The following is an 8735-nucleotide window of genomic DNA, read 5'->3' as shown; positions in this document are numbered from 1 at the left end:
ACTCTAAATGATATCACGATCTGAGTCCGGAGAAGTGTTTCTGGGTTAACATTGCCCCCGGAACGGTTACAGTACTTGGTTAACAGTGTCCCCAGATGTACCGGTTAACACGGTTAAAGTTGTATTAATTGTGATTGTATAGTAACGAACTTAGGGATCGTATTACAGATCCGGACTAGTAGCTCACGTACTGTGTTACCTGCTTGCTTGCGATAAGGTGAGTTTCACGAGCCCCTTTTTCTGAATTGTTTTTAAATATTTTCTCGGGGCGGAAAGCATGTTACTATTGAAATGTTTAAGTACATACTGAACGCATGGATTTGCGTGTATTTATATATTTTATTGTACGGGAATCGTACGGAAATTTACTAAGATGGTAATTGTCTGAGTTACTAACATTGTAAGGCCCCGCAACACGAGTGATTAGCTAAAAGCCGGTAGAGTGTGAATAGTACTATTGGTCTGACAAACCCAACTGGTCCGGCATGGATTTGCTGATGTTTCCCAGCCAGTTGCACATGTCTATTTTGTTGTTATATATCTTTGCTATGTAATGTTAGGCATAGCGGTTTGGGGCAGGTCCGTGGGAGGAGTATGCCACGGGGTTGTATGTGGATAGTCAGAGGTTTCACTTGTGGGCTCAGCATAATTACATCGCTAATATATGATCATTATAATGATTTGTCACTGTTTATTTAAATTAGTGAAACTCACCAACTATTCGTAGTTGACCCATTTTCTTTACATGCTTTCTAGGTACCCACAAACTGGAATAATTGCTACATGCTTGACGATGCGTGCTTTATGTGGAAGCTTAATGATCGTTTTGTATTAAATATGTTAATGTACTGTTGGTAAAACTGATGTGTTAACGCCTAGACGGTAACTAAACTCGGAACAATGTAATATGGTGTAAATTAATGTAGTGGTGTTTTCTTTATAAGCAATGCTGTTGATATCAGACGTGTCTGTTGCATCCCGTTTACGTTTCCGCTGCGGTTACGGGGTGTTACAAATACTTATGAATTTCTCAATAAACTTTACATAATTAAAATAATTAAATTTGAAATGTCATTCGTTAAGGACACAGTCTGATTCTTTATAAGATTGTAACGAATCAACGGATTCGCTATCAAGTAAATAGATAACCAATTAAGAATTAACGAATTACTATTAAAAGGTAGCGAACTAACAATCTAGTTCGTTATAATTAACGAATACCAATCTGATTCCTTAGAACTATTGATTCGCTATTCTAACGTTTGAATTACATAACGAATTGGACACAAATTAGTTCCAATTCTCTAAGTATAACGAATGGCCATAAGGAACTTAATCTTTGACTCAAAACAGTCAAGGTCAAAATTAACCAAGAACTATCAATAAGTCAAATACGCAATTGGAAATCTGATATACCCATAATCGTCAACATGAAGCAAGATCAAAGACCACTACGGATCTCGTAATCACATTCCGATAACAATGACATCAAAATAATAGTATTTAACACGGTATCAAGCACCCAAATTAAGGTTTATATAAACCTCAAAAACACGGTAATAAAACTTGTGTAATTAACCTTTCAAATCGTTATCATTTTTGATGAAAAACACGAAGGTTTGATCGCCTATACCTTAGGAACACAGAGGTATAATCAAATCAACAAAATTCGAAGATCGAAAATTCAAAGGAAATTTTGGCAGAGTAACAGTACACAAGAAATGAGGAAGATGGTGAATAGTGAGACGGTTCGTATGCACACCGTCCCATATACTGACACAGCACGATTCCCAATGTAACGAATCAGCCGATGCGTTTGAATTTTGAACTAACGAATCAAAGGATTCGTTATGTTAAAATACACACGTGGCATCACGAATTAGAAGTTATTCATGTCTTGATTCTTTAAATATGCATAACGAACTGGGTGTGTTTCATTACAGAGTGCGGAAGCGAATTAAAGAACGAACTAGGATGTAGTTCGTTAAAAACACCTAATTCGTTATCCATACTTAATGAATTAAGTTTTATTTAATTTTAAGCTTTATTTAATTTTAATCTTTAAATAAATTAAATTAATTAAATTAAATAATCAATCAATAAAATTAATAAATAATTTAATTTATTAACTTACTTATATAACTTAACTGAATTACCGAGAACCATTATCTCGATAATTGAAAAACGTTTCTCGTTTATATAGAAACATAACTTAAACGAATTAAATAATCTCAAATGTATCAAGGCAGGCGCTGCTCTCGATGCATCGATTAAGGTATTTAAACTACTTAAATAATATGAAAGCGTAAAATCTTTTTGTATTTTAAATTTTTCGACATAAAACTAAATATTTACCAGAAAATTATCCGAAAAATAAAATGTAAACAAGAAAATATTTTTGTAGTTTTGAATAATTTTCAAAAGCAGTACATATTTTTGGATTTTTGTTGAGTTTGAGCAGAGAATCATATTGACCAAATTGCCCTTCGATCACAGCTTTATATTTCAGCGATATGGTGACTGGTGTTAAGTTGGTCATTGGTATTGTTCTCCACCTATATCTAATAACAAACTTTCAAGCGTTTTTGTGATATGATTAACGATTCAATTAATGCACAGAATATCAGAAACTATCCGCCTCCAATCTCGGTTCAAGCTTAATTTGATTTTTGCCATATCACCCCAACTTGACTTAAACCATTATATTGTTGATCAAAATTTGAATTTAATAGAAATTGCTTAGCAATGCATTGATTTTCTGTTACCAAGAGTGAGTATGAACGAGTCCATCTGTCGGCTTACATACATTGTATCCCCTGGGGTCCGTTTCTTAATGGTATTGAGACGCACGCAAGGGAGGAACAAAGTATGACTAATAGCGGATTTTGATCAAGTCAGTAATTTGGATTTGTACGAAGTACAACAGTGATCAAGTTTAATGATTTTGGGTTTGCTTTAAAAGCGAGTAAAATATTTATACATATGAATACACAGATGGTTAAGCTGCATAAAGACTCACAATGTCCAGAAATTCAAAGCTTGTTATTTGCTTTATTTTAATTTTAGGTGATCAAACAAGTATAAGGCTTGAGTATGACAGGTTATTACATTTCTGTCATCCTTACCGAGACTTTTGCTAAAGACTAACAGCTCTTTCAAATTTGGCGTTTCTTTATGTTTATATCACATACTTTACTCTACTTGTTTGCTTTAAGACCTACCAATGCACCAATGCAATTAAACACACAGTCTTTTAAGCTTGTTTTTTGTTGGATTTGGGGTCAAGATAGACAATGTACTATCATTTTCTCTTTTTGCTTCAAAAACTCAAAATTTTGAGGAGAAGAAAACAAAAATAAAGATAAATTTAATCGCTCAAGTTAACTTAAATCTATAAATAAATGGCTATCCTATCCATTCTCAAGTGAATAATAGGACCAAAACATGCAAGCATATTTCACAAACTTAAATAACCGACATAATTTTCAGCGAGAAAATAATCTAAAACGCATAACGAACGCCCCAACTACTTTCCATTATCAGGTGAATGGCTAACCCAATCATTTACAAATACATGTCAGGACCAAACATATACGAGTACATGTCCTTCAAATTTGGGTAATTGACATATTTTTCAGCGAACATATGCAAAAATCTTTTTGGTTTTTCTCTATACATACGTTAAAAACACAATCTTTTTGTCTTTTTCACTTTTCTTATAAACAAAAAAAACTTCACAATTTTATTTTATTTTATTTTATGTTTTGGATTTTCAATATATTTTAAGAGAAACATTAAAGAAAAGAAATCACAATATTTTTGATTTTTCAAAACTTTCTAATGTTTTTGGATTATAAAATTTTTAATGTTTTTGGGTTTTATCTATACAAAACGAAAAGCACAAGATTTTTGTATTTTCTAGTGTATCACCCCCTAAAACCTAAAAACAAAATAATTTTAAAAATAAAATTTAATAGAAAAGAAAGATAGTCATCCTTGTTTAAGGATATCAGCGAGGGTCTTCAATCCATTTAAACCAAGCAAAAACTGAAAACACGTTTTGTCAAAAGCTTTGGTAAATAGATCGGCTTTCTAAAAGTCAGTATGTACGTTCTCAAGGTCAATTAATTTCTTCTCAAAGCAATCCCGTATAAAATGATATCGAATTTTGATATGTTTTGTTTTTGAATGTTGTACGGGATTCTTTGTGATAGATATAGCAGCAGAATTATCTATTAATATAGGAGTAATAAGAAATTTCAAACCGTAGTCACGAAGATGTTGTATCCACAAAACTTGGGAACAGCAACTCGAGGTTGTAACATATTCAGCTTCGGCGGTTGAAGTGGAGACCGTTGTCTGCTTCTTACACTGCCAGGAAACAAGCCGGTTTCCTAAAAATTGACATCCTGCAGTCGTTGATTTGAAGTTGATCTTCCAACCTCCATAGTCCGAGTCTAAATAAGCAGTAAGATCAAAAGTATCATCTTTGGGGTACCACAACCCGATGTCTGGATTTCCCCTCAAATACTGAAGTATTCGCTTAACCGCAGCTAGGTGAGTCACTCGGGGACTTGCTTGAAACCTAGCACAAAGACAAACAGCAAACATAATGTCGGGGCGAGAAGCCGTTAGATACATTAAGAACCAATCATGGCACGATAGAGGGTAGGATCAACGGTATCCTCCAATTCATCCGGTGATAAATTATGACCCACGGGGAGAGGAGTAGAAGGGATTTTTCCGGCAGATATCTTGAATCGGCTCAAGACATCGTTCATATACTTGGTCTGGTGAATAAAAATTCCATTTGTAGACTGGTGAACTTGCAACCCTAAAAAGAAATTCATCTCTCCCATCGAGCTCATCTCGAACTTCGTTTGCATGGATTTCTCGAACTCCTTACACAACGTGTCGTTTGTAGACCCAAAAATAATGTCGTCGACATAAATTTGAACTAGGAGAAGAACATCACCAACAGTCTTATGAAATAAAGTGCAGTCGACAGTCCCTCGTTTGAAGCCATTAACAGTCAGATGGTCGGCGAGTGTGCCATACCAAGCTCTCAAGGCTTGATGTAGACCATACAGGGCCTTGTTTAATCGGTAAACTCGGTCCGGATAATCAGGATCTTCAAAGCCAGGAGACTGTAAAACAAACACTTCCTCGTATAGTTCACCATTGAGAAAAGCACTTTTAACATCCATTTGATAGACCTTGATGTTTTTATAAGCAGCATACGCCAGAAAGATTCGAATCGACTCTAACCTTGCAACTGGTGCATAAACTTCAGTATAATCAATACCCTCTTGCTGATGAAAACCTTGCACCACTAAACGTGCTTTGTTTCTGAAAATCACCCCTCGATCGTCTTTCTTACACTTAAATATCCACTTAGTCGGAATAGCTTTCTTGACTCTAGCAGGTTTGTCGATTAAATCCCAAACACCCAAGCGTGCAAATTGTTGTAATTCTTCTTGCATAGCTTCTACCCAAGAAGGATCTTGAAGAACCATACGTGGCGTTGTTGGCTCAACTTGTGATAGAAATCAAGTGACTTTAGCAACATTTACAATTCCAGAGGAATGTAAGTCAGCATATGCACATAATACGTTATTCTCACTTGACGAAGCAACTTGATGACGTGTTTGGACTCCCACATCAAGTTCTCCAATGATGTTTTCCTGTGTATGATAACCATGAATCCGTAGAGTAGGATTATCAGGAACAACAACATTATCAAATAAGTTAGTGTAATGTTCACCAAGTTCAGGAGATGAAACATTATCACTGTCAACTTCAATCACTGGTTCATCAACTTGATTGTCATCGGATGAAGAAGTAGATACATTATCAACCTGATTATCATTACATTGAACTTCAGTTGAAGCAAAAATTGGAGCTTCAACATCATTAGAACTTGAAAATCTTGGAATAGCCAAATGATCTTCAAAATATGCTCGGACTAGACCTTCATCGATGTGCTCAGTTGAAGGAGTAAATGAATTAAATAAGCCATCATAGTCAAACATCCAGTCGGGACCTTCCCTTGAGGAGGAGTGGTGTACTTTTGACAGTCCACATGATACCATTCCTCAATACAACCAGAAGTGAAATTAAAGACTCGTTTCTTTGGAGACGCATATCCCAAGAAATAACCTTCAATAGCTTTTTCTTCAAATTTACTCGCATCCTTCTTCAGCATTGTACAAGGATACCCAAAAGGTTCCAGGTACTTTAAATTAGGTTTCGGTTGTTTAAAAGTTCATAACTTGTTTTCTTGAGTCGTTTAACAGTTAAAACCCGATTAAGCGTATAACATGTTGTATTCACCGCCTCATTCAAGAATTGGACAGGAAGCTTAGAATCAGCAAGCATAGTTCTTGCAGCTTCAATCAATGTTCTATTCTTTCATTCAGCAACACCGTTTTGTGGTGGTACATAAGGTGCGCTGTATTCTCAATGAATTCCTTTTTGAATGCAAAAGAAATCTAATACAGTATTCTTGAATTCAGTACCATTATCACTACGAATTCTCCTCACCTTGTGTTTGTATAGTGGTTCGATCTTAGTGATAAGGTTTCGTACCAAAACAGGCGTTTGATCTTTCAAACTCATAAAGAACACCCATGAGTATCTTGAATAATCATCAGTGACAACCAGACAATACCAATCCCCAGAAATACTTGCACGATTCACCGAACCAAACAAATCCATATGAAGTCATTCAAGAGGAGTATTAATGGAATTCAATAACTTAAAAGGATGAGACTTTTTCTTCTGCTTGCCATTTTTGCATGCAATGCAATGATCAGTTAACTTAAAGTTCTTCAATGAGACACCCTCAACTAAGTCATTAGCCATTAAATAATTCATCTTACGAACATGTATGTGACCCATTCTACGATGCCATAGAATAGAATCCTTCTCGGTTGCTTTGGAGACAAAACATGTTTCGATAGATGTTGATACTTTAGAACTCATGTTTAAGACATAAATATTATTTGATCGTGGAGATCGCATGACAACCATGTCCTCGGGTATCACATATCCCGGTCTCAAAATAAGACACTCTTTATCAGTAAATACAGTGGTGTACTTCTTATCGCAGATTTGTGACACACTCAATAAGTTATGGTCCACCTTAATAATTGACCTTTTCAAAAGTAATGTGACCATTTGTAACTTCACCTTCTTGTGTGATCATGCTCCCAGAATTCCCAGCAAACGCTACATAACCCCCTTGAATATTTCTTACGTTGGTCAATAGGTTGAGATTTCCAGTGATATGACGAGAACATCCACTATCCATTATCCAGTTTTCACCAGACACAGTCTTGGATGTACCCTACACACAAAGTAAAAGTGTTTAGTTCAAAAAGGCAGCCCAGGCTTCAGTCTTGGGCACCTTTGGGTTTTCTCTTTGATCATTAATTTGAACAGATTTCAACTGTTGTTCAGCAACTTGAGAATAAGTTGTCGGCTTCCTAGACTTTCGTCTTAGATAAGCAGCTTGAACAATGTTTGAATTTGTGTTCTTACATATGGGCGCAGTTGGAACAAATTTTGGTTTCACTTGGCCATGGGTTTCACTCGCATGAATTACCTTTCGAGGATTCACATTTGAAAACATAATGTGTGTATCATCCTCACATGATATAAGTCGCTTCAAGATATCTTTTATCACAGGAACCGGTTTTGAATGGTCCTTGACAAAAGGATGGAGATTTTGAGTTTTCTGTTGATCACAGTTTCTTACTACATGACCTTGTTGACCACACAAAAAGCAACTTCGCATGTCAACATGACCATGTTGAGGTCTGGCAGAAACATATGCAACCGAAGGTTGATAACTTATATTTTTAGTGAAATGTTTGGCCAAATCATCAGAAGTGACAGACTTCTTTTTCATATAAAAATTAAGGTTAGAACAATTGGAAAAACTTTTCAATGTATCTGTTCCCATTGATTTAACAACTGAACCCTTTTAGCTTGTTTTAACAATTGTTTTGCTTTAATTATTGGGTCTGATGAATTCGATGTTTTGGCACAAACATATTGACGTTTCAACTCTTTCAACTTGTCAGTTTCATTGTAAAAGACACTCTCAATTAGTTCTTGTTTAATGATACTAATCGGGATATCTTTTTCAGTGAACATTGTGTCCATACCTTTCAACTTAAAAAATCTAGCAGATGATGGCTAGAACTAGGAGGATTAATGAAACGCATCAAGTCCTCATCAGAAATTTTCGGTTTTTCTGACTTCTTTGCCCTCACTTTCACTTGTTCTGTCTTTGTCACATGAGGCTTGTGTGAACCATACACAGCTTCCTCAAATTCATGAGGCTCGCAAAGAGTATGATTAGAACTAGGAATGTTCTTGTGTATAACCTCTGGTTCAAACACATCCTCAATAATTACTTTGTCAACATTCTCAACAAAGAATTTGTTGCTTTCAACATGAGGTTTTTGAGGAGCAAATTGAGTTTTAACAGTTTCAGTTTTAATAGGTTTAGCATTTTTAGAAATCACAGGTTCTTTCACAATTACCTCTTTTTCTTGTTTAGCAAAAGGATTAATTTTTTAGTCATTGTGAAAAGGTGGCATAATTTCAACAAAACCGATCCCTTTCTTTGAATCCTTTTGATTTACAGATACTTCAATAATTTCATTCAACAAGAAAGAAGAGTTTCAAAATTTACCCAATTTGTTCTTCAACTCAAGAACCTCATT

Source organism: Bidens hawaiensis, unplaced genomic scaffold, assembly GCF_021521415.1.
Source record: "Bidens hawaiensis isolate Kalapana, Puna unplaced genomic scaffold, B.hawaiensis_p1.1 tig00006807_1, whole genome shotgun sequence".
Lineage (NCBI taxonomy): Eukaryota > Viridiplantae > Streptophyta > Magnoliopsida > Asterales > Asteraceae > Bidens > Bidens hawaiensis.
Note: the sequence above shows the minus strand (reverse complement) of the source record.